Source organism: Eumetopias jubatus, unplaced genomic scaffold (assembly GCF_037043125.1).
Source record: "Eumetopias jubatus isolate StellerSeaLion01/CBP00866 unplaced genomic scaffold, mEumJub1_p1.0 scaffold_4, whole genome shotgun sequence".
NCBI lineage: Eukaryota > Metazoa > Chordata > Mammalia > Carnivora > Otariidae > Eumetopias > Eumetopias jubatus.
In genome coordinates this window covers 189,136,188-189,162,727 of record NW_028274810.1, presented here as the reverse complement: position 1 = coordinate 189,162,727, position 26,540 = coordinate 189,136,188, and positions in this window count along the sequence as shown.

Genomic DNA, 26,540 nt, shown 5'->3' with positions numbered 1-26,540 from the left:
AAATATCACTTTTTTTTTGCTTAAACCTTTTCTCAAAAATTTTAGCACTCATAAGTGGCTCTTGCATATGCATAAATGTATAATCACTATTGTGATGTTCTGGTGGTGATCTTTTATTTTTCACAATTTTGTGTTCATTCATTGAAATTATTTTTGTAGAGAATAGTTTTCCCTTTCCCTCTATTTTATAATTTAGTTATTTATTTATGTATGTGTGTATGGATACTGTATGGTGACTAACATAACATAATAAAAAAATAAAAAAATAATTCTTTGGATTTTAATCCAATAGTATTGTTTATTTTGTCACTTCAAGTTCTAACTTTTGTCTGTGGAAGCCCTTTCAGATTGACTTCTATGACTTTATGACTTTTTGTTTTCTGTTCATTCTTCATTTTTATTCTTTTCTTATTCATCATCGTATCATTGTTTTTTGCACATCTTTACTAGTTCTCATCATCAGATGTCACAGGCTCATCTTTTATTTTTGCTCTCCCAGCCCTGGAACCAACAAGTGTTATCTGATTTCTCTATTGGAAAAGGTATTTAGAAACCAAGATCTGGGTGCTAGGTGTGCTCATTGTTACTGAGGTGTTAATTTTCTTTTCTTTCTTTTTTTTTAAGATTTTATTTATTTATTTGACAGAGAAAGACAGCGAGAGAGGGAACGCAAGCAGGGGGAGAGGGAGAGGGAGAAACAGGCTCTCCCCGGAGCAGGGAGCCCAATGTAGGGCTCAATCCCAGGACCCTGGGATCATGACCTGAGCCGAAGGCAGATGTTTAATGACTGAGCCACCCAGACACCCCTGAGGTGTTACTTTTCTAATCCCTCTCAATAACAGATTATAGCTGGGACCCCTGGGTGGCTCAATTGGTTAAGCATCTGTCTTTGGCTCAGGTCATGATCCCAGAGTTCTGGGATCAAGCCCCACATTGGGCTCTCTGCTCATTTCCCTCTCTCTCTGCCTGCCCCACCCCCGCTTGTGCACTCTCTCTCTCTGACAAATAAATGAATAAAATCTTAAGAAAACCCAGATTATATCTATATCTATACACTTATGCATAGATATTTATATTTTTACATGTTAAAATGCACACATTTATTTTGATACTTTTAACTAATCCAATACTACAGGGATTATTGTAGTCTTTACTCTTTCCTTATTTGTTCAAATGAACCTGATACAGGTCAGGCAGCATTCTTCCATCTGGCTCTGGTGACCTGCAAGTTTGCCATAGTTGGAGAGAAGAGAGGTGGAAGAGGAACGCTGGTTCTTCACTGGCTTGGATTGGAATGGACATATGTCACTTCTAGTCCTAGTAATTTTACCAGAACTGGTCACATAGTCCCAACAAAACCTTGAGTGGGTCATAGAAAAGTAGTGAAGCATTGGGAATAATTAGTGGGTACCCTAACAGTTGTTTCTGCCTTTGTCCTGTTACTTGGATTGTTAATGTGCACTTGTGCTCTTTTTTACTTACTCTCTCGGCTTGTTCAATCATTTGAGATTTCTTGTTGAAAGAAAATTCAAATTTGGATATAGTCAACTTTATTACAACTATATTAACATATTATACTATATAACTTATATTAACTTTTTCTTTAGGATTTCTGCTTACTTTTTTGACTTGAGAGATACATATACCAAGAACCATAGTTTACTGGGAGCAGAAGTCCAGCAACAAAAGGCCACCACTGGAGGTATAAGATTGATGAGGTGATGGAGGTTAAGTATGGAATAGTTTCAGAGTTAAAAAGTCTGAGGCCCAATCATGGGAGGGCCTGTTGTACTTACAAACAGTTGTAAGTTTTACCTCCAAGAGCTCCACCAGGTGCTCAGGATGAAGATTGGATAAAAATCCCTATGCTTCTAGCAGGGGTAAGGGAAAAGTAACCATTTTTAAATACACCCAAAGAATTTTCTTTTCCTTAAAAACACTTTCCATCAAGGGAAAATATTTTACAGAGCCTAAGTAATCTGAGGAAAGGAAAATTTCCAATCCTAGCCCCCTCTAGACTTTAATGCGGAGGAGGAATGTACCTAAATCCAGCCCCCTCTAGCTTTCCTGCCTCATATAAGAAGAAAAAGTTGAGAAGCACTTGTGAATATTTAGGCCAGGGGCACAGACTCACTAAAAAACTGTGGCCTAATTACAGTATTAGAATTCTAATCCCTCTCCCGGGGGATTATAACTGATTAAAAACAGTAAGCCTCAGACTCTACTTAAGAAGGAGTCTCTAAGGAAATCCAAAGATAACAAAGGAGACAAAAACAAATCCACTAGAGGAAATTCCTGCCTCTGACACATAGCTACAGCAAATAGTTAATACAGCATACTTCGTAGCCTGATATACATAAAACCTTACTCTAAAGGCCTACCTACCTCAGTTCCTGTCACCTGATACATCCTCTGGCTTTCAATAAAAAATTACAAGGCTTGCTAGAAGACAAAAAAAATAGTCTCAAGAAGTAAGCTTCAGAAAAGAAAAAAAAGAGAGACAAGTTTCAGAACAAGATTCAGATATAGCAGAGATTTAGGAATTATTGGACCAGGGCTTAAAATAGCTGTGATTAATATGCTAAGTGTTCACATGGAAAAAGTAGACAACATGCAAGAACAGATGAATAATATATGCAGAGAGAAGGAAACACTAAGAAAATAAAAAAAGGAATGTTAGAAATCAGAGACATTTGATCAAAAGTGATTCATTAGGGGCACCTGGGTAGCTCACTTGGTTAAGTCACTGACTTTTGATTTTGGCTCAGGTCATGATCTCAGGGTAGTGGGACTGAGCCCTTCCCTCAGCTGGTATTCTGTTTGAGATTCTTTTCCCATCCTCTCCCTCCCCTTCTGCTTCTCTTTCTCTTTCTCTTAAATAAATATATAAATAAAATCTTAAAAAAAAAGTGATTCATCAGTAGACTGGGCACAATCAAGGAAAGAATCATTAGCTTGATTATATATCAATATTAACTTTTCTCTTTTTAAAAAGATTTTATTTATTTACCTGAGAGAGAGAAAGGGAGAGCAAGTGATAGAGAGAACACGAGGTGGGGAGGGGCAAAGGGAGAGGAAGAAGCAGGCTTCCTACTGAGCAGGGAGCCTGACTCAAGGCTCAATCTCAGGACCCTGAAATCATGACCTGAGCCGAAGGCAGACATTCAACTGACTGAGCCACCAGGCACCCCTCAATATTAACTTTTCAAACTGAAAAAAAAGAAAAAATGAATAAAAATAGCAGAGTATCCAAGAACGATAGGACAGTTACGATAGTTGTAACCTATACATAATGGAGTACTTGTGTGAAATACCAGAAGAGAGAGAGAAAGAAATAGAAGAACTATTGAAGTAATAATGGCTGGGAATTTTCCAAACCATAGATTCAGGAATCTCAGGGAATACCAAGCATGATTAAAAAAAATCAATACATAGGCATATCATAGTCAAACTACAGAAAATCAAAGGGAAAGAGAAAACCTTGAAAGAAGCTACAAAAAAAGATACCTCACTTATAGAGAGATAAGCATAAGAATTACATTAGGCTTTTCCCCAGAAACCCTGAAAGCAAGAAGATAGTGGGATGGAATATTTAAAATATTAAATGGGGAGGAGGAGCAAGATGGCAGAGGAGTAGGAGACCTAAATTTCATCTGATCCCAGGATTCAGCTAGATAGGGATCAAACCATTCTGAACACCTAGGAACTCAAAAGGAGATCAAAGAAAATAATAGGAGCAACTCACTGAACAGAAAAGTGAACACTTTCTGGAAGGTAGGTTGTGTGAAGAAGTGAATCCGAGGCGATATTTGGGAAGATAGATGGCGGGGGAGGGGGCCTCCATCAGCTGCTTCTGGCAAGTGATAGAGCAGCTGAGCACAAAATTGGAACTTTTAGAAGTCTGCTCCGCTGAGGGACGCTGCTCCAGTGGCTAAGTGGGGAGTGGAACACTTGCTGGGACAGTGTGGTCTCAAGACCCTCGGGGTCACAGAAAGACCAGGCGTGCCTGAGTGCAGCAGAGCTCCCAGGTATTGGAGTAGATAAGCCGGCTGCAAAGGTGGAGTTGAGGAGTGGGCTCTCAGCTTGGGGTTGCCATAAACTGTGATCCACAGCACAGTTGGGCCACTGCTCTTCTAGCAGGGACCCAACAAGTGGCAGATCCGGGGAGACTCCCTTTCCTCTCCTGGGAGGAGCAGTGTGGGAGCGCACCACAGGGAACTGCTGGGTTTGGAGACTCCAAATGGAGTCTTGTGCCAGAGATAGAAATTCTTGGTCACAGGCTGGGTAAGCATGGAGTGTGGAAAGAGACCAGGGAGATGGGAGTCATTGACCTCTTTTCTCTGGGGTGCACTGAGTAGTGGGGCCTCAAGTTCTCAGCTCCTCTGGGGCAGAGGTTGGGAGGCTGCCATTTTCACTCTTGTCCTTCAAAGCTGTAGGGAAAGCTTGCAGGGAACAAAAGCTCTTGAAAGCAAACCCGAGCAGATTACTTAGATTACAATTCCACCTCCAACAAAGACATTTGAGAACCAGGGCAACAGACCCCTCCCCAGAAGATCAGCAAGAACAGCCCACCAAGATCAAGTTTACTGATCAATGAGAATGGCAGAACTCCAGGGCTAGGGGAATACAGCACATAGAATTCATGGCTTTTTTCCCATGATTCTTTATTCTTTCAAAGTTAATTTTTTTAATTTTCTTTTTTGTTGAATTTTTCTTTTTCCCCTTTTCAACCAACATCTTATCAATCCCCCCTTTTTTTTGAAAGATTTTATTTATTTATTTGACAGAGAGAGACACAGTGAGAGCAGGAACACAAGCAGGGGGAGTGGGAGAGGGAGAAGCAGGCTTCCCGCTGAGCAGGGAGTCTGATGCAGGGCTCGATCCCAGGACCCTGGGATCATGACCTGAGCTGAAGGCAGACACTTAACGACTGAGCCACCCAGGCACCCCTTATCAATCCCTTTTTAAAAAAAAACTCTTTTTTATTTTTCATTTTTAGAGTCAATTTTCTATCCCTTCATAGTAGTGAACCTTATTTTTGGTATATATATATAAGTTATTCTCTCTTTAAAATTTTGGGATAGTTTCTTCTAACAGACCAAAATATACCCTAAATCTCTAGTGTATAGCTTTTTTCTAATCTCCTGCCTGATCACATTCTCTCCCTTTTTTAATTTTTAATTCCTCTTTCTTTTTTCAACCAACTTCTTATCAATTCCTTTTATAAAATATTTTATAATTTTCATCTTTACAATCATATTCCATCCCTTCATCATATTTACCCTTATTTTTGTACATATATAAGTTTTTCTTTCTTTAAAATTTTGGGAGGCACTTTCTTCTAACAGACCAAAATACATCCAAAATCTAGTGTGTGGCACTGATCTATGCACCAGCCTGATCATATTTGATCATATTCAGTTCTTTTTTTTAATCTTTTTCTTTTTTCTTTCTTTCCCTTTCTTTTCCCCTGGTTTCAGGTCTCTTCTGATTTGTTTAGTGTATATTTTTCTGGCTCGTTTTTACCTTGTTAGCATTTTGTTCTCTCATTCATCTATTCTTCTCTGGACAAAATGACAAGACGGAAAAATCACCTCAAAAAAAAAAAAAAAAAGAACAAGAGGCAGTACCAACTGCCAGAGACCTAATCAACATGGACATTAGTAAGATGTCAGACCGAGAGTTCAGAATGATGACTTTAAAGATACTAGCTAGGTTTGAAAAAAGCATGGAAGATATTAGAGAAACCCTTTCTGGAGAAATAAAAGAACTAAAATCTAACCAAGTCGAAATCAAAAAGGCTATTAATGAGGTGCAATCAAAAATGGAAGCTCTAACTGCTAGGATAAATGAGGCAGAAGAGAGAATCAGTGATATAGAAGACCAAATGATGGAAAATAAAGAAGCTGAGAAAAAGAGATAAACAACTACTGGATCACAAGGGCATAATTTGAGAGATAAGTGATACCATAAGATGAAACAATATTAGAATAACTGGGATCCCAGAAGAAGAAGAAAGAGAGAGAGGGGCAAAAGGTATACTCCAGTACTTCCTTAATTTGGGGAAGGAAACAGGTATCAAAATCCAGGAGGCACAGAGAACACCCACTCAAAGTCAATAAAAATAGGTCAACACCCCGACATCTAATAGTAAAACTTATGAGTCTCAGAGGCAAAAAGAAAACCCTGAAAGCAGCTTGGGACAAGAGATCTGTAATCTACAATGGTAGAAACATTAGATTGGCAACAGACCTATCCACAAAGACCTGGCAAGCCAGAAAGGACTGGCATGATATATTCAGAGCACTAAATGAGAAAAACATGCAGCCAAGAATACTATATCCAGCAAGGCTGTCATTGAAAATAGAAGGAGAGATAAAAAGCTTCCAGGACAAACAAAAACTAAAAGAACTTGCAAACACAAAACCAGCCCTAAAGAAATATTGAAAGGGGTCCTCTAGCAAAGAGGGAGCCTAAAAGTAACATAGATCAGAAAGGAACACAGACAATATACAGTAACAGCCAACTTATAGGCAATAAAATGCCACTAAATGCTTATCTTTCAATAGTTACCCTGAAGGCAAATGGGCTAAATTCCCCAATCAAAAGAACAGGGTATCAGATTGGATACAAAAGAAGATCCATCGATATGCTGTCTGCATGGAAAACCATTTACCATGCTAATGGACACCAAAAGAAAGCTAGGGTGGCAATCCTTATATCTGACAAATTAGATTTTAAACCAAAGACTATAATAAGAGATGAGGAAGATGAGGAAGATGAGGACACTATATCCTACTTAAAGGGTCTATCCAACACGAAGATCTAACAATTGTAAATATCTATGCCCCTAACATGGGAGCAGCCAATTATATAAGCCAATTAATAACAAAAGCAAAGAAACACATTGACAACAATACAATAACAGTGGGGGACTTTAACACCTCCCCCCTCACTGAAATGGACAGATCATCTAAGCAAAAGATCAACAAGGAAATAAAGACTTTAAATGACACACTGGACCAAATGGACTTCACAGATATATTCAGAACATTCCATCCTAAAGCAACAGAATACACATTCTTCTCTACTGCCCATGGAACATTCTCCAGAACAGATCACATCCTAGGTCACAAATCAGGTCTCAACCGGTACCAAAAGATTGGGATTATTCCCTGCATATTTTCAGACCATAGTGCTTTGAAACTAGAACTCAATCACAAGAGGAAAGTCAGAAAGAACTCAAATACATGGAAGCTAAAGAGCATTCTACTAAAGAATGAATGGGTCAACCAGGAAATTAAAGAAGAATTTAAAAAACTCATGGAAACAAATGAAAATGAAAACACAACTGTTCAAAATCTCTGGGATGCAGCAAAGGCAGTCCTAAGAGGAAAGTATATAGCAATATAAGCCTTTCTCAAGAAACAAGAAAGGTCTCAAATACACAACCTAACCCTACACCTAAAGGAGCTGGAGAAAAAACAGCAAATAAAGCCTAAACCCAGCAGGAGAAGAGAAATAATAAAGATGAGAGCAGAAATCAATGAAATAGAAACCAAAAGAACAGTAGAACAGATCAATGAAACAAGGAGCTGGTTCTTTGAAAAAATTAACAAGATTGATAAACCCCTGGCCAGACTTATCAAAAAGAAAAGAGAAAGGACCCAAATAAATAAAATCATGAAAGAAAGAGGAGAGATCACAACCAACACCAAAGAAATACAAACAATTATAAGAACATATTATGAGTGGGGCGCCTGGGTGGCTTAGTCGTTAAGTGTCTGCCTTCGGCTCAGGTCATTGTCCCAGGGTCCTGGGATCGAGCTCCGCATCAGGCTCCCTGCTTGGCGGGAAACCTGCTTCTCCCTCTCCCACTCCCCCTGCTTGTGTTCCTGCTCTCACTATCTCTCTCTCTGTCAAATAAATAAATAAAATCTTAAAAAAAAAAGAGAACATATTATGAGTGACTATTTGCCAGCAAATTAGATACTCTGGAAGATATGGATGCACTCCTAGAGAAATATCAACTCCCAAAACTGAACCAGGAAGAAATAGAAAACCTGAGTGGAACTAAAACCACTAAGGAAATTGAAGCAGTCATCAAAAATCTCCCAACAAACATAAGTTCAGGGCCCGATGGCTTCCCAGGGGAATTCTACCAAACATTTAAAAAAGAATTAATACCTATTCTTCTGAGATGTTCAAAAAAATAGAAATGGAAGGAAAACCTCCAAAATCGTTTTATGAGGCCACCATTACCTTGATCCCCAAACCAGACAAAGACCCCGTCAAAAAGGAGAATTACAGACCAATATCCTTGATGAACATGGATGCAAAAATTCTCACCAAAATACTAGCCAATAGGATCCAACAGTACAATAAAAGGACTATTCACCACGACCAAGTGGGATTTATCCCTGGGCTGCAAGTTTGGTTCAACATCTGCAAAACAATCAATGTGATACAATACATTAATAAATGAAAGAACAAGAATGGGACACTTGGGTGGCTCAGTCATTAAGCGTTTGCCTTCTGCTCAGGTCATGATCCCGGGATCCTGGTTTGAGCCCTGCACGGGGCTCCCTGCTGAGGGGGGAGGCCTGCTTCTCCCTCTCCCACTCCCCCTGCTTGTGTTCCCTCTCCTACTGTGTCTCTCTCTGTCAAATAAATAAAATTAAAAAAAAAAGAAAGAACAGAACCATATGATCCCCTCAATAGATGCAGAAAAAGCATTTGACAAAGTATAGTATCCTTTCTTGATCAAAACTCTTCAGAGTATAGGGATAGAGGGTACATACCTCAATATCATAAAAGCCATCTATGAAAAACCTACAGCGAATATCATTCTCAATGGGGAAAAACTGAGAGCTTTCCCCCTAAGGTCAGGAACGTGGCAGCGATGTCCACTATTACCACTGCTCTTCAACATAGTATTAGAAGTCCTAGCCACAGCAATCAGACAGCAAAAAGAAATAAAAAGTATCCAAATCGGCAAAGAAGTCAAACTCTCACTCTTTGCAGATGATATGATACTTTACTTGGAAAACCCAAATGACTCCACCCCAAAACTGCTAGAACTCATACAGGAATTTAATAAAGTGGCAGGATATAAAATCAAAGCACAGAAATCAGTGGCATTCCTATACACCAACATCAAGACAGAAGAAAGAGAAATTAAGGAGTCGATCCCATTTACAATTGCACCCAAAACCATAAGATCCCCAGGAATAAATCTAACCAAAGAGGCAAAGAATCTGTACTCAGTAAACTATCAAATACTCATGAAAGAAATTGAGGAAGACACAAAGAAATGGAAAAACGTTCCATGCTCATGGATTGGAAGAACAAATATTGTGAAGATATCAATACTACCTAGAGCAATCTACACATTTAATGCAATTCCTACCAAAAAATCATCCACTTTTTTCAAAGAAATGTAACAAATAATCCTAAAATTTGTATGGAACCAGAAAAAAACCTGAATAGCCAGAGGAATGTTGAAAAAGGAAAGCAAAGCTGGAGGCATCACAATTTCGGGCTTCAAGCTCTATTACAAAGCTGTCATCATCAAGACAGTATGGTACTGGCACAAAAACAGACACAGATCAATGGAACAGAATAGAGAGCCCAGAAATGGACCCTCAAGCTTATGGTCAACTAATCTTCGAGAAAGCAGGAAAGAATGTCCAATGGAAAAAAGGCAGTCTCTTCAACAAACGGTGTTGGGAAAATTGGAGAGCCACATGCAGAAGAATGAAATGACCATTTCCTTACACCACACACAAAAATAGACTCAAAATGGTTGAAAGACCTCAGTGTGAGACGGGAGTACATCAAAATCCTAGAGGAGAACACAGGCAGCAACGTCTTTGACCTCAGTCACAGCAACTTCTTCCTAGAAACATCACCAAAGGCAAGGCAAGCAAGGGTAAAAATGAACTATTGGGACCTCATCAAGATAAAAAGCTTTTGTACAGCAAAAGAAACAGTCCACAAAACCAAAAGACAACTGACAGAATGGGAGAAGATATTTGCAAATGACATATCAGATACAGGGCTAGTATCCAAAATCTATAAGGAACTTCTTAAACTCAACACCCAAAGAACAAATGATCCAATCAAGAAATGGGCAGAAGACATGAACAGACATTTTTCCAAAGAAGACATCCAAATGGCCAACAGACACATGAAAAAATGCTGAACATTGCTCAGCATCAGGGAAATCCAAATGAAAACCTCAATGAGATACCACCTCACACCAGTCAGAATGGCTAAAATTAACAAGTCAGGAAATGACAGATGTTGGCAGGGATGCGGAGAAAGGGGAACCCTCCTACACTGTTGGTAGGAATGCAAGGTGGTGCAGCCACTCTGGAAAACAGTATGGAGGTTCCTCAAAAAGTTGAAAATAGAGCTACCATACGACCCAGCAATTGCAGTACTGGGTATTTACCCCAAAGATATAAATGTAGTGATCCGAAGGAGTACATGCACCCTGATGTGTATAGCAGCAATGTCCACAATAGCCAAACTATGGAAAGAGCCAAGATGTCCATCGACAGATGAATGGATAAGGAAGAAGTGGTATATATCTATCTATCTATCTATCTATCTATCTATCTATCTATCTATCTATCTATCTATATATCTACACACACACACACACACACACACACACACACACACACACACACACACACTGGAATATTATGCAGCCATCAAAAGGAATGAAATCTTGCCATTTGCAATGATGTGGATGGAACTGGAGGGTATTATGCTGAGCAAAATAAGTCAATCAGAGAAAGACATGTACTATATGACCTCACTGATATGAGGAATTCTTAATCTCAGGAAACAAACTGAGGGTTGCTGGAGTGGTGGGGAGTGGGAGGGATGGGGTGGCTGGGTGATAGACATTGGGGAGGGTATGTGCTATGCTGAGCACTGTGAATTGTGTAAGACTGATGAATCACAGACCTGTACCTCTATAACAAATAATACATTATTTGTTAAAAAAAAAGATAGCAGGAAAGGAAGAATGAAGGGGGGTAATTGGAGGGGGAGATGAACCATGAGAGACTATGGACTGTGCGAAACAAACTGAGGGTTCTAGAGGGGAGAGGGTGGGGGATGGATTAGGCTGGTGATGGGTTTAAAGAGGGCACGTACTGCATGGAGCACTGGGTGTTATACACAAACAATGAATCATGGAACACTACATCAAAAACTAATGATGTAATGTATGTCAATTAACATAACATAATAATAAAAAAATAAAATGAAGAGTGCCTGCTTGGTGCAGTTGGTTAAGCATCTAAATCTTTTTTTGGCTCAGATCATGATCTCAGTGTTATGAGAATGAGCCCAGCATTGGACTCCACACTGCGCGTGGAGTCTGTTTGAGATTCTCTCTGTCCCTCTGCCCCTCCCCCGCTCTCTCTAAGGAAAAAAAATAATAAAAAATGAAAGCAGAAATCAATGATATTAAAAATAGGAAATTAATAGAAAAAAATCAAAATCTGATTCTTTGAAAAAATCAATAATTTGATAAACTTCTAGCCATGCTAACCACGAAAAAAGAGGGCATAAATACTAATATCAGAAATGAAAGAGGTCATCTCTACTAATTCCATGGGATAATAAAGGATAATAAAGAAGTTTCATGAACAACTCTAGGGCTACACATTTTATAACCTAGATGAATTGGACCAATTCCTTGACTTCCCAAATGAATAATAATCTTCTGTGTAGAAAGCAGCAGGCTCACATTGTTTCACTAGTGATTTCTATTAAACATTTAAGAAAGAAATTATATAAATTCTCTACACTGTCTTCCAGAAAACAGAAACAGAGGTAATACTTCCTAATTCATTCTATGAAGCCGAAATTACCCTAATACTAAAACCAGATGAAGATATTACAAGAAAGAAAAACTACAATATCTCTCATGAACATAGATATCAAATTCCTCAACAAAATACTGGTAAATTCAAACAAATAATTTTATTTTTTAAAAGTTTTTATTTAAATTCCAGTTAGTTAAACATAAAGTGTAATATTAGTTTTAGATGTATAATATAGTGATTTAACACTTCCATGTTCATTATAACAAGTGCACTCCTTAATCCCTATCTCTTATTTAACCCATCCCCTAACTCACCCCCTTTCTGGTAACCATCAGTTTGATCTCTACAGTTCAGAGTCTGTGAAACAAATAATGTCTTTAAAAAATTAAGGTATGTGGGTGACTCAGTCAGTTAAATGTCTGCATTTTGCTCAGGTCATGATCCCAGGGTCCTGGAATTGAGCCCTGCATCAGGCTCCCTGCTCAGTGAGCCTGCTTCTCCCTCTTCCTTCTGCCCCTCCCCGTGCTTGTGCTCACTCTCTTGCTCTCTCTCTCTCTGTCTCTCTCTATCTATATATATCACAACCAGGTGGGATTTATTCTGGGTATGCAAGGATGGTTGAATATTAAAAAATGCTTAATGTAATCCATAATATCAATAGGCTAAAGAAGAAAAATAGTATGATCATATTAATAGATGTAGAAAAAGCATTTGACAAAATCCAACAACTATTCATGATGAAAACTCTGAGCAAACTACAAATAGAGACGAACTTCCTCAACTTGATAAAAACACCTATAAAAAACCTTTAGGTAACATGTTTTAATGGTGAGAGACTAGAAGCTTTCCTTTTAAGATCAGGAACAAGGTAATGATGTACTTTACCACATTCCTATTCAACACAGTATTAGAAGTCCTGGATAATACCAAAAGACAAGAAAAGGAAATAAAAGTGTATAAAACAAAAGTGTATAATAATAAAAAATATATTATATAAAATAAGTGTATAATAAAAAAAGAATATGGATTGAGAAGGAGGAAATAAACTGTCTTTGCTTGCAGATAACATGATTATTTTTGTAGAGAATTCCAAAGAATTGACCAAAGAATTCCTGGAATTAATGAGTAGTTACACTTATTAGTTGACCAAAGAATTCTTGGAAGTAATAAGGTTACAAGATAAAATACTAATATGCAAATGTCAATTGCTTTCCTATATACCAGCGGTGAATAATTGGAATTTGAGATAGAAAACACAATTCCATTTACATTAGTGCCAAGAAAAAAAATACTTAGGCATAAATCTAACAAAATATGTACAAAATCTATATGAGGAAAATTATAAAACTAAGAGGAAAGAAAGAAAAGATCCAAATAAATTGAGAGATATAGCATGTTCACTGGACAGGAGACATTATTATCAGCATGTCAGATCTTCTCAACTGATCTGTAGATTCAACACAGTCCTAAACAAAATCTCAAAAAGTTATTTTGTGGATATTAAGAAACTCATTCTAGTTTGTATGGAAATGTAAAAGATCCAGAATAACCAGTACAATATTGAAGAAAAAGAACAGAATTGGAGGACTGACACTTCCCAGTGTCAAGACTTACTATAAAGATACAGTAATCAAGGGGCGCCTGGGTGTTTCAGTCAGCTGAGTGTCTGCCTTTGACTCAGGTGATGATCCCAGGCTCCTGGGATCCAGCCCTGTGGAGCAGGGAGCCTGCTGCTCCCTCTCCTCTTGCCCCTCTCCCTGCTCGTGCTCTCCTTCTCAAATAAATAAATAAAATCTAAAAAAAAAAAGATACCGTAATCAAGTCTGTGTGGTATGACAAAAGAATAAGTAAATAGATAAATGAAATGGATAGAAAGCTCCATAGTAGACTCACACAAATGAATTGATCTTTGACAAAGGAGCAAAGGCAGTTCAATGATGGAGAAAAGTGCCGGGCCAACTGAACATCCATATGCAAGAAATAATCTGAAACATTTTACCATTCACCCTATACCTCTATATACCTTATACCTTCCAAAAAATGAAACTCAAAATGATCACAGACTTCAATCTAAGATACAAAACCTAAAACTTGTAGTAGAAAGCATAAGAGAAATTTTAGGTGACCTTGGGTTTGGCAATGATCTTTCAGATTCAACACCAAAAGTACAATCTTTGAATTTCATTGATAGCCATGAATTTTCATAATTACTATTTCTTCTTGAGTAAGTTTTAGTAACTGTTCTAGTTCCTGCATAACAAATTACTCCCAAACTTAGTAGCTTAACAATAATCATTTTTATAAAATTTATTGATTCTGGCAGATTGGAATTCTTGCAAGTCACAGTGAGAATGGCTTGTCTCTGTTCTCTGATATCTGGAGCTGTATCTGGGCAGATTCATGGCTAGGCATGACCCAAAGACTAGAGACTGGAGTCATCTAGAGGCATCTTTACTCACTTATCTAGTGAATGATCCTGGCTGTCAGCTGAGGTTTCCAGCCTGGGTTTCCATACAGTTTAGTGACCACAGTGTGGGCAGACTTCTTAAAAGGTAGCTTAGGGCTCCAAAAGCAAGTGTCCCAGTGAATAAAATGAAAGATTCACTATCTTTTATGATATAGCTTTGAAAGTTGCATCAACTTCCATGAATTATATGGTTATATACATCATTAAAATCAACTGAAATTCAAGGGGAGGGGTCATGATCCTTAACTCCTAAGGGGAAGAGGTTCAAAGGATTTGTGGATTGTGGACTTATTTTAAAACTGCCTAAGTGGCTTAAATGGCCAACAGACACATGAAAAAGTGCTCAACATTGCTCGGCATCAGGGAAATCCAGATCAAAACCTCAATGAGATACCACCTCACACCAGTCAGAATGGCTAAAATTAACAAGTCAGGAAATGACAGATGTTGGCGGGGATGTGGAGAAAGGGGAACCCTCCTACACTGTTGGTGGGAATGCAAGCTGGTGCAGCCACTGTGGAAAACAGTATGGAGGTTCCTCAAACAGTTGAAAATAGAGCTACCATACGATCCAGCAATTGCACTACTGGGTATTTACCACAAAGATACAAATGTAGGGATCTGAAGGGGTACGTGCACCCCAATGTTTATAGCAGCAATGTCCACAATAGCCGAACTGTGGAAAGAGCCAAGATGTCCATCGACAGATGAATGGATAAAGAAGAGGTGGTATATATACACAATAGAATATTATGCAGCCATCAAAAGGAATGAGATGTTGCCATTTGCAAGGATGTGGATGGAACTGGAGGGTGTTATGCTGAGTGAAATAAGTCAATCAGAGAAAGACATGTATCATAGGACCTCACTGATATGAGGAATTCTTAATCTCAGGAAACAAACTGAGTGTTGCTGAGTGGTGGGGGGTGCGAGGGATGGGGTGGCTGGGTGATAGACATTGGGTAGGGTATGTGCTATGGTGAGCGCTGCGAATTGTGCAAGACTGTTGAATCACAGATCTCTGAAACAAATAATGCAAGATATGTTAAGAAAAAAGAAAAAGAAGAAGATAGCAGGAGGGGAAGAATGAAGGGGAGTAAGTTGGAGGGGGAGAGGAATCATGAGAGACGATGGTCTCTGAAAAACAAACTGAGGGTTCTGGAGGGGAGGGGGTGGGGGGATGGGTTAGCCTGGTGATGGGTATTAAAGAGGGCACGTTCTGCGTGGAGCACTGGGTGTTATGCACAAACAATGAATCATGGAACACTACATCAAAAACTAATGATGCAATGTATGGTGATTAACATAACAATAAAAATTATAAAAAAAAACCTGCCTAAGTGGCTTATATCTTTCCATAAATTTGTCCATTTTGTCTAACTTTCAAATCCTACTGGTATAAAGCTGTTGGTAGAACTATCTTTATTATCCTTTAAATCTTTGCTCAAACTATAGTTGTCTGTATTTTGTAATATTACACATTTGTGCCTTTTTTACTTTAAAGTCAAGGACTTTTCTACTTCACAGATTTTTCTAAAAAAAAGAACCAACTTGTAGATTTGTTGATTTTATTCATTGTAACTTTGTTTCCTGTTTTGTTGCTCTCTGTTCCTTTTTAAAAATTCCTTTGGGTGCATTATGTTTTTCCCTTTTTTCCCCCATATTTTTTGCAATGTATATAATTCTGGGTTAACTATTACTTTCTCTTAACACCTAGTAGTTATCATTCCACTTATCTGGTCTCTATTGTCGAAAAGTCTGCCTTTCTTTAACTGCTATTCCCTTTTAAATGATATATCCCTTCTCTCTTTATACTTTCATGATGTTCTCTTTGATTTTTTGTTCTCTAGTTTGACTACACATGACCTCTTTTTATTAATCGTTCTTAGGATTTGTACTGATTCCTGGGTCTATGGATTCATAGTTGACATAATTTCTGGAAAAGCTGCAGCCATTGTCTCTACCTTTGCCTCTTTAATGTTCCACCAAATTTCTCTTTCTGGGACTCCATTTAGGTGGATACTAGATCTTCTCATTACATCTTCCGTATTTCTTCGACTCTTTTTCATGCTTTTTATCTCCTTTTCTACATTAAATTATTTGAATATTTTCCAGTTCACTGTCTTGTCAACTGTGTCTAATATTTCTAATATTTAACACAAAATTTGATTCTTGGAGGTTAATGTGTTAAAATTGTATTTTTGTTATTAATAAGTTTTTGGTAGACTCATCTTTGTAATTTCATCCTTTATCTCTTTGAACATTTGAACATTTCATGTAAGGCTCTTTTGTATGTTGTATCTCTCACTGAGTGGCTAAACTTCTGGTGTGCATGGTAGTCTTTGTGAGGCCATACTTGAATTGAGTCTATGAGAGATGTAGTTCTAACCTGGGGACATGCTCTTCCAAAAAGGGTAGAGAGAAGGTTCCTACTCTTATAAATAGTGTGAGGGCACCCTCATTCAAGGTCTCCTCACCCCATCCTGAAGGTTTTGTCTCAATATGGGTATCTTAAACTCAGCTTCCTTCTCAGTGCTGTTCTGTTGGTCAATATTCCTGCAACCGTTTGGCCATCTAAGTCAGGACTCAGAAAGCCCCTACTATTAGCCCACACCACTTAGTTCCAATATTTACTCCCACCGCTGGGTTTGTGGCTCTGCTCATGGTCTCTGGTGTTCTTGCCCTGACATCACCCAACTGCCAAATCCTTAACTCTTTCTTTCTCCAGTCCTATCCTCTCTGCTCCGCCTCACAACAAGCTCTGGCCTTAGTTCTTATCAGTTGTCTTTTTGTTTGGGATTGTCCCTGGAGACTTCTTCTACCTTTTGGGAGGCTAACAACCCTCAAAGAGTGTGTCATATTTATCTCTGTGAGCCAGTTGTGGACAAGGAGTTTCCTCAGTGTTCCTACCTAACTCATGAAGCCAGAAATGAAAGCCTATTTTCATTGTTAGGTTTCCATTTTTCTGAACTAGAATTTCCATGTATCAAAAAATTTCAAAACTACATAGTTAAAACATATTGTCTTTTCTAAAATAAAAGGGCAGGAACTTAGTGACCCATTATGGAGCAAGATTTCATCTTTTATGGAAACTCCAGTAGATTTATCTTGGCTCCCTGTAATGCTGGTTGAGAAAAATTCTAAAGCCATATCCAGGCATAGTGGAAACAGAGATATGATTGATCAGCAATGTCCTCTAAAGATATAGAACAGTGGAATGACAGCACATGAGCTTCATCTTTGAATATCATTTAGTATCCACAAATGAGAGAAATGAAATCCAGTTCAATTAATTGACTTGCCCAGAGCTATACCATGAAATAATGGCCACTAAGATTACTAAGATGAAGGTTTTAAACTCCTTGCCCTGTGCATCTTCTTCTATACTATACACACCACATAAAAACTCTGTCCTGTTTCCCTATTTTTGTCGGTGATACTGTTGATTTTCCAGGAATCCCTGGTCAAAACCTAGAAATTGCCTTATTTATTTCAGTCTTTCATCCTTCAATAGACAAATCAGTCTCTTAAGTAAATGGCAACTTCCCTTTCTTCTATCTCTTTGCGTCACCCTAGTCTAGGACATCATCAGCTCTACCTACGTTTCTATAAACATCTCATTGCTAGTCTCATGGTCTCCAAGCCTCATCTTTCTACCCCTCATGAAACAGGCAGGATTTTATGTTACTGTTTAGTTTCTAAAGTTGTGTTTCATGTTTTTCTGACATTGGGTGTGTTAAGCAAAACATAACTCAAGAGCAGTTCACTTAAGCTGTAAGTCTTGCCATTATTGGATTCTACCACCCAGACTTGGCCCTTGCTCTTATAGGTTTTCTTTCCTTGCTCATAATCACCAGCATCCGCCAACAGGGCCAGGATTAGAAGTTGGTCATGCCAGTGCCCTGGAGGCATAAGAAAGATGGGCAGGATCTCTGGAAAAGGAAGCAGGACAACTTGTGCGTATCAGATTTATTATAGACTGGGGTAATAGAATCTGCTACCTCTTTATAGAAGGGGTTATGGTCTAAAATTAAATTTATAGGCCAATTTTTTTGATGTGGCCTTGTGAGCAGATTTTCCCAAATTTATCAGTTCAAATGAATTGCTCACACATTTTGAATAGGCACAGGAAATATGTGATTTCAGTTATTTTACTTTCACTCTTTTCCTTGTTTTTTCTGGGGGGAAAAGTGCCTCAGACTGCATAGTAATATCCTAAACAAGATAGAAGATAAAGTCCATAATGTAGGAATGTGTGATATGTTTACTTTTAAAAATAACTGAAAAGTCATATAGTTGAATTATCTGCAAAGAGAAAAAAAGTAAGGTAAGCATGCAGTTAATTTCTGAGGGAACATTCTTTAACTGAGACTCAAATGGACTTAAGAATCAGATGTGAAACACTAGAAGAATGATTGTTTTGGTTATAAGAAATAAAGTTACTTTACCAGATATCACCTGCCATGTGTGATTTGAAAACACATTTCCAGTCTCAGTCATGACTAGGTCTATTTGGGTCTAAGATATGGTGACATCCTTTCAACTACAGCTGAAGGGGGTGGAGGTGTCCCAGGGACTTATTCTTTTTCATACCCTTTGGAGTCCCAGCATCACTTCTTGGCCCAGAAAACACCCGGACTATTCACCTACCTCCTGGCCATGCATCACCATGCCCTCTGTATCCCCCTCCATTTCCTCTTACACTACAGAGCTTGGGATCTGCTTCCTATGGTGAAGTGTGGCTCAACTCTTTCCCAAGGAATAAACTATTCCTGATTTAATGGTAGGTTCATGAAGCAGTTCAGTGTTGCTTTTTTAGTTGTCTTCCCTGCGATGGCTCTCAACACACAGTGGGCTATAATGCTGTGGTACCATGTGGCTCCAAACTATACTTCACACCACTCTAAACACACCCCTCCCATATAAAGTCAGTTAAAGTCTTCAGTTGCTAGGGAGTGCTTCTTAATGAGGGTAAAGAGTACTTGAACACATCTACCACTTGGCAGGCCTTGTGCTGTTTATAAGCTACTATACACATTGCAGAAACAAGTCTTTCAAAGCCTTTTTTTTTTTTTAATAAATGAGAAATGTTTACTTAAGAACTCAGAGATGGTGCCAGTAGTCTTGTTTTGTTCCCAATCATTATTAGCCTTGTCAAAGGTCTTATACAGTCTTCTGGATATTTCTGTATTACATTCCACATAAAGTTCTTTTGGGGGGCCAAGAATTTTGGCTAGAGTGTACAGAGGAATCGTTATATGGGGGTGTGTGTGTGTGTGTGTGTGTGTGTGTGTGTGTGTGTGCCTGTTTTTGAGCTTTAGGGGTAGCCCTGTAAAAAGGTGATGTAATAATGATGAGGTTCTTGTTTTTTTCCTTATTGTTGTTGATGAAATTTACTAACTACTTTGCTGGTGGAAGAGCAGACTCTTACTTGCTTGGATGCTTGTGAAGTTTGCATTAGGAGAAAAATTGGACTTGCATTACATTCAATACCATTTTAATTAATATATGCCTTTTGGCTATAATGGGTAATATACATCTAAAGTGGATTAAAAATTATTTTCTTTGTGTTACATTTCAGAAAGAACTGTTCCTCTTTTTTTACGATTTTATTTATTTAGAGGTTTATTTATTTATTTGAAAGAGAGAGACAGCAAGCGTGTATGTAGCAGGGAGGAGCAGAGGGAAAAGGAGAAGGAGAGAAGCAGACTCCTCCCTGAGCAGGGAGCCTAGGCAGGGTGGATCCCAGGGCCCTGAGATCACTACCCTAACCCAAATCAAGAATTGGAGCTCAACCAACCGAGCCACCCAGGTGACCCTGGGACTGTTAGCTGGCTATCACTCTCATAAATCCCTGAAGGTGCTAGGAGGTTATGTGCAGAGGCCTAACTTTTTGAGTAATCTTCATAAAAGTAAAGACCTCACAGGTTTGCTGCTGTCTTATTGAGAATGGGTGTGGCTTTATGAGCATTAGTGACTATAATGATTGCCTCCAGAGTGGGCCCCAAGACCCACGGCTTCCCTCCAGTCTTCAAGCCCATGATGGGATCTATTTTCACTATCTTTACCTGAAAGTTGGTATTTTATGATCCTTTGTCTTTCATATATGCACAGCATGGCCAGCCTTTTATGACCTGGGCATTGCAGGCCTCTCAACTCTTGGTGTGGCAAATGGTGCCTGAAAAATCAGAATGATGGGGTGATGAAGGGGACTGGTACAGAACATCCATTTAGAATTATGAGCACCTATAAAACAGTTCATGTTTTAGGTGAAACAACTCTTCTCTAAGACTGTGAGTGTGTTCTATCTGCATTTTACCATGTGCCACAAGGACCTCTTATGAAGCTCTTGCATTCCTTTTGTATAGGTTTATTTCCCAACTCTTTCAAAAGTATGAGATGGCATTCTGACTATGCACATTTATTAAAAAAACAAAGATAATCAACAAATAATTAACAAATAATTTTACTCAAAAGTTTTTCTTGAAATGTTTACAATGTCCCTTAAGATAGGAAATATTTCAAAGAGGAAGAGTGGCCAAATCAGGACCTGGGATTACTTATTGAACTGAAAAATTGAGAGATGTGAATTACCTACTTCTCAGAGGTATTTGAAGGGGAAAATGAGTATCAAAGAGAAGGGCCATGAACTATTCAGAAGAAAGATACCAAGTAATCATCAGCATTATTAATGTCAATTGTCCAACCCTCTGTCTTCAGCCCTTACATCTTCAATACATACACCAAACTCCTTATTTACCTCTCTCATTGTAGGTTCAGTCAGTATCTCAAACTCAGATTGGCCAAAACAGAACTCTTGATTTGTACACCCACACCTAGTTCTATTCCAGTCTTACTCATCTCAATAAATGGTACCACCATTCATCCATCTAAATATATCTTTATTTATTTTTGTTTTTTTAAAAGATTTTGTTTATTTATTTGAAAGACAGTAAAAGTGAGAGAGATCACAGAGCTCTGGAGAGGGAGAAGCAGACTTCCTGCTGAGCAGGAGGCCCAATGTGGGGCTTGATCCCAGGACTCTGAGATCATGATCCGAGCCAGAGGCCATTGCTTAACCTACTGAGCCACCCAGGTGCCCCTAAATATATTTTTATTTTATAGCCCTTTCCTCACCATTCCCCATTATCCAAACCACTGGTAAAGCTTGCTGATTTTTCCTTCAGAATACATCTTTGATCTGTTCCCTTTTGTCTGTCCTCACCACCATCACACTAGCCAACCCACTTTTATTCCTTCACTTCTCAACTTGTCTTTCAGCTTCATCCAGTTTTCACACAGAACCTGGAGAGTCTTAGATGAAGATCAGACTATGTCATTCCAGGGTGTGAAACTCTTCTTTGGCTTTCCATTATGGTCAGGATATGTGAATTATACACTCTTTGTGGTCATGATTATCTACTTGTTTGATAATTTTTATTATTATTTCCCTTACCTACTTTATTGCTCCCTCAACATTTCGGATTGGGTCCAGTTCTGGAAGCTTTGTGCTAACTGTTCTTTCTTCCGAGAATAATTTTCTCCCTTCATCATCACCTGGCAGACTCATTTTTGTTACTCAGAGCTCAGCTTGAATGCCACCTAGATGGAGACATTTCCCTGACCATGTAGCCACTTGCTATCTCAACACCCTGTTTTGATGCTTCATATAATATTTACTATTATCTGATACTTATCTCTTTTTTCTCTATTATTTATCAGACTATCATCTTGAACCTATGAAAGCAGATAATTTTTTCTGTCTTGTTCCTTGCTTAAAACACATGATAGAACACATTAATATTTTTCAGGTAGATGAATTTCTGAATACATAAATATTTTTAGTCAGAGTGGTCATAAAGCTAGCTGGGTTTTCTTGTCATTTCAAATATTTATCATTTAAGACTTACTTTATATGCATGAACTCTGAAGTTCTTTTAACTGCAGTTTCAATAATAATTATGATGGCTATACTTATTTTCCTAATGACAGCAATGTAAAAATGAATGAGGTATTATCTCATTAATTTTCAGGGATTGGTGGGTACCTTGCAATGTCCTAAAATGGATAAATAACATTATTGGAAATGGAGAAAGTTAATGAGATTCATTTTCTTTCCCTGAATCTCTCAAATCACTTGTTATATGTTGTTAACTGTGATTGACATAACAAAAGACCTTCTAGAAATAGTCAATAATTTGGTTTCTCAAACAAAGCAAACATGATAAATAGGATTACTGGAAATGGTTTCTTAAGGGAGAGATTTTTGCATCATAAACGAGAATTGCAATGAGGGGTTAGCACGTAAAAGAAAAATTATTTTGACACTTGTTAAAAAGGTAAGGAAGACTTTCTTTAAAACTACTGCAATAGGGGAGAGAGACTGAATTCAACTCCAAACATAGCAAAGACAGCTGGGGAGTTATAGCCGGGAAGCAGAGTAAGGAGAGTCAGTGGACGGAAAATTACTAAGAGGAACTTGATTAGATATCTAGATTAAAAGGATTCTCACTAAACCATATTCTTGCTATAGGAAAAGGTGATCAGATATCAAGGGAGTGTGTGGGGTTTCTTAATAAACTGGCTTAGCAGGATTCTTTTGTAAGAGTGTGCTCAGGAGGCCAAAGTTGAGGCCTAGTTGAGAAGTGGACTCAGAGGAACCTGACTAGAGCTTGAGGAGGGAGCCTATGAAACTTTAGAGTGAATTAAAATCTTTAGGTTACCAAAATTTTTTACTAAAATAATTCTGACTTCCACCTCACTTTATCTATCTTGGGTTTCTGTATTGCTGAAAATGGTTCCATCCCTCCCTGTAGACAAAACATCTAAACTCTTTTACCTGACATTTTTTTTCCATCTTTATTGAGGTATAATTGACAAACTGTAAGTTATTTAAAGTGTACAACATGATGACATGTATACATATACATTATGAAAGGATCCCTCCATCACGTCACCATACCTCACACATTTACTTTTCTTGTGTGAGAACATTTAAGTTCTAATTTCTTAGCATATATGCATTACAATACAGTGTTACCCACCATAGTCACCATGTTATACATTAGATCCTCAGAAGTTCATCTTTGTACCTTTTTACTAACCTGTCCCATCCCTCTGTCCCTAGCAACCTCTGTTTCTATGAATTTAACTTAAAAAATTTTATTATTATTATTATTTTTAGATTCCACATATAAGTGGTACCATGTAGTATTTGTCTTTCTCTGTCTGGCTTATTTCACTTATCATGATGCCCTCCTTGTCTCAAATATGAGGATTTCTTTCTTGAATTGAATTGAATTATATTCCTTCATCCACTGATGGACATTATGTCATTTCCATATGTTGGTTATTGTGAATAAGGCTGCAATGAACATTAGAGTACAGGTATCTCTTCAATATAATGGTTTCATTTCCTTTGGAAATGTACCTAGAAATGGTACTGTTGGATCCTACAGTAGCTCTATTTTTAATTTCTTGAGGAACCTCCATATTTTCCATAGTGGTCGTACCAGTTTACATTTCCGGCAACAATGTACAAAGATTCTTTCTTTATATCCTTACTTGCATTTGTTATTTTGAATCTTTTTGATAATAGACATCCTAAGAGGTGATGTCTCATTTTGCTTTTGATTTGTATTTCCTTGATTATTAGTGATGTTGAGCACCTTCTCATGTACCTGTTGGCCAACTGTATGTGTTCTTCAGAAAAATGTCTATTCAGGTCCTTTGTACATTTGTAGTCAGGTTGTTTTTTTGCTATTGAATAGTAAGCGTTCCTTACATATTTTGAGTATTAGTCCCTTATAAAATATGTGGTTTGCACATATTTTGTCTTATTTCATGTGTTATCTTTTTTTGTTGCCTTTGTAATACAGAATTTTTTTAGTTTGATGTAGTCTCACTCATATATTTTTGCTTTTGTTGCCTTTGTTTTTGGTGTCAAATCTAATAAATCATCTCCAAGACTGATGTCAAGGAGTTTACCCACTATGTTTTCTTTTAGAAGTTTTAAGGCTTTAGGTCTTATTTTTGTGTATGGTGTAAGATAGGGCTCCAGTCTCACTCTTTTGCATGTGGCTGTCCAGTTTTCCCAGCATAATTTATTAAAGACTATTATTTCCCCATTGTGTATTCTTGGCTCCTTATAAATTACTTGGCCATATATGTGTGGGCTGGGCTCATTATTCTGTTCCATTGCTCTATGTTTCTGTTTTTACGCCAATACTATACTATTTTGATTACTATAGTTTTGTAGTGTCAGAGGGTTCAGTGCCTCTACTTTTGTTCTTTCTCAAGGTTGTTTTAACTATTTTGGGTCTTTTGTGGTTCCATACATATTTTAGGATGTTTTTCTATTTTGTGAAAAATGCCATTGGTATTTGGATCAGAATTGCATAGAATGTGTAGATTGCTTTGGGTAATATGGATATTTTAACATTGGTTTTGTAACTTGCAACTTTACTGGATTTATTACATCAGTTTTATTTTTCTGGTGACATCTTTAGGGTTTTATATATATAATATCATCTCATCTGCAAACAGAGATAATTTTACTCCTTTTTTAATCATTTGGATACCTTTCATTTCTTTTCCTTGCCTAGTTGCTCTGGCTGGAACTACCAGTACTATGTTGAATAAAAGTGACTAGTGAACAAGACTTATCTTGTTCCTGATCTTAAAGGAAAAACTTTCAGCTTTTTACCATCAAGTATGATGTCAGTTGTGGCCTTTATCATATTGAGGTATATTCCCTCTATACCCAATTTTTGAGAGTTTTTATTATAAAAAGATGCTAAATTTTGTCAGATGCTTTCTGTGCATCTATTGAGATGATCATATGATTTTTATCCTTTAATTTGCTAACGTGGTATATCACATTTATTGATTTGAATATGTTGAATCATCCTTGTATCTCAGGAATAAATCCCATTTGACCATGGTGCTTGGTCCTTTTATATATATTTCAACAATATGAACTGTTGAATTTGATTTCTTAATATTTTGTTGGGGATTTTTGCATCTATGTTTATCAAAGATATTGGTCTTTGAATTTATTTTCTTGTAGTGGGTCAAAATCATTTTTAGTCTTTTTCTTCCTATTCATTTATTAATTCATTTAACATTTATTGGATATGTACTGTGTGCCAGGCCATATCACCATGGGTACTAGGAATATTGCTTATTGATGGGAAGGGAGGGGAACGGGCATATAAACACATTTATTTCTTCAGTCAGCAAATAAACATTTGTTGAACCATTATTATATGCTAAGCTCTGTTGGGGATACAGCAGAGAACAAAACAGATAATTTTTATTTTTGCCTTCATAGAACTTATGTCCTAGGCAGTAATTGCAATATGATACCACAAGACACCACCAGGTTTCCTGCTTCTGTCAGGAAAGCTTTCACAGGGGAAGGGAAATCTCAATTGCTACTTAAACGACTGGTAGATCTAGTTTCTGTCTGTCCCTCTATATTTGCCCTTCTGGACATTTTGTATAAATGGTATTATATAATATGTGGTGTTCTGTGACTGGCTTCATACATGGAACATAACGGTTTTGATGTTGTGGCATGTATTAATACTTCATTCCTTTTTATGGCTGAATAATATTATATAGATACACTGCAATTTTGTTTGTCCATTCATCAGTTAATAAACATTTGGGTTGGTTCCATATTTTGGCTATTATGACCACAGCTGCTATAAACATTCCTGTACAACTTTTTGCGTGGATATATGTTTTCAATTCTTCTTGGTATATACCAAGGAGTGGAATTGCTGGGTCATACGGTAACTTTATGTTTAACATTTTGAAGAATTGCCAGACTGTTTTCCAAAGTGACTGCACCATTTTACTTTCCTATCAGCAACATGTGGGGATTCCAATTTCTCCACATCCTTATCAACACTTGTTATTGTCTATCTTTTGTCTATCTTATAGCCATCGTAGTAGGTGTGAAGTGGTATCTCACTGTGGTTTTGTTTTGCATTTTCTCTCCTTTTCTTTTTTTAATATTTTATTTATTTTTTTGAGAGAGAGAAAGAGAGAGAGAGAGCATGCGGGGAGGAGCAGAGGGAGAAGCAGCTGAGCTGGGACCCCGAACATGGACTCCATACCGGGACCCTGGGATCATGACCTGAGCCAAAGGCAGATGCTTAACCAACTGAGCTGCCAGCGTCCCTTGTTTTGCACTTTCTTAATGACAAATGATGTTG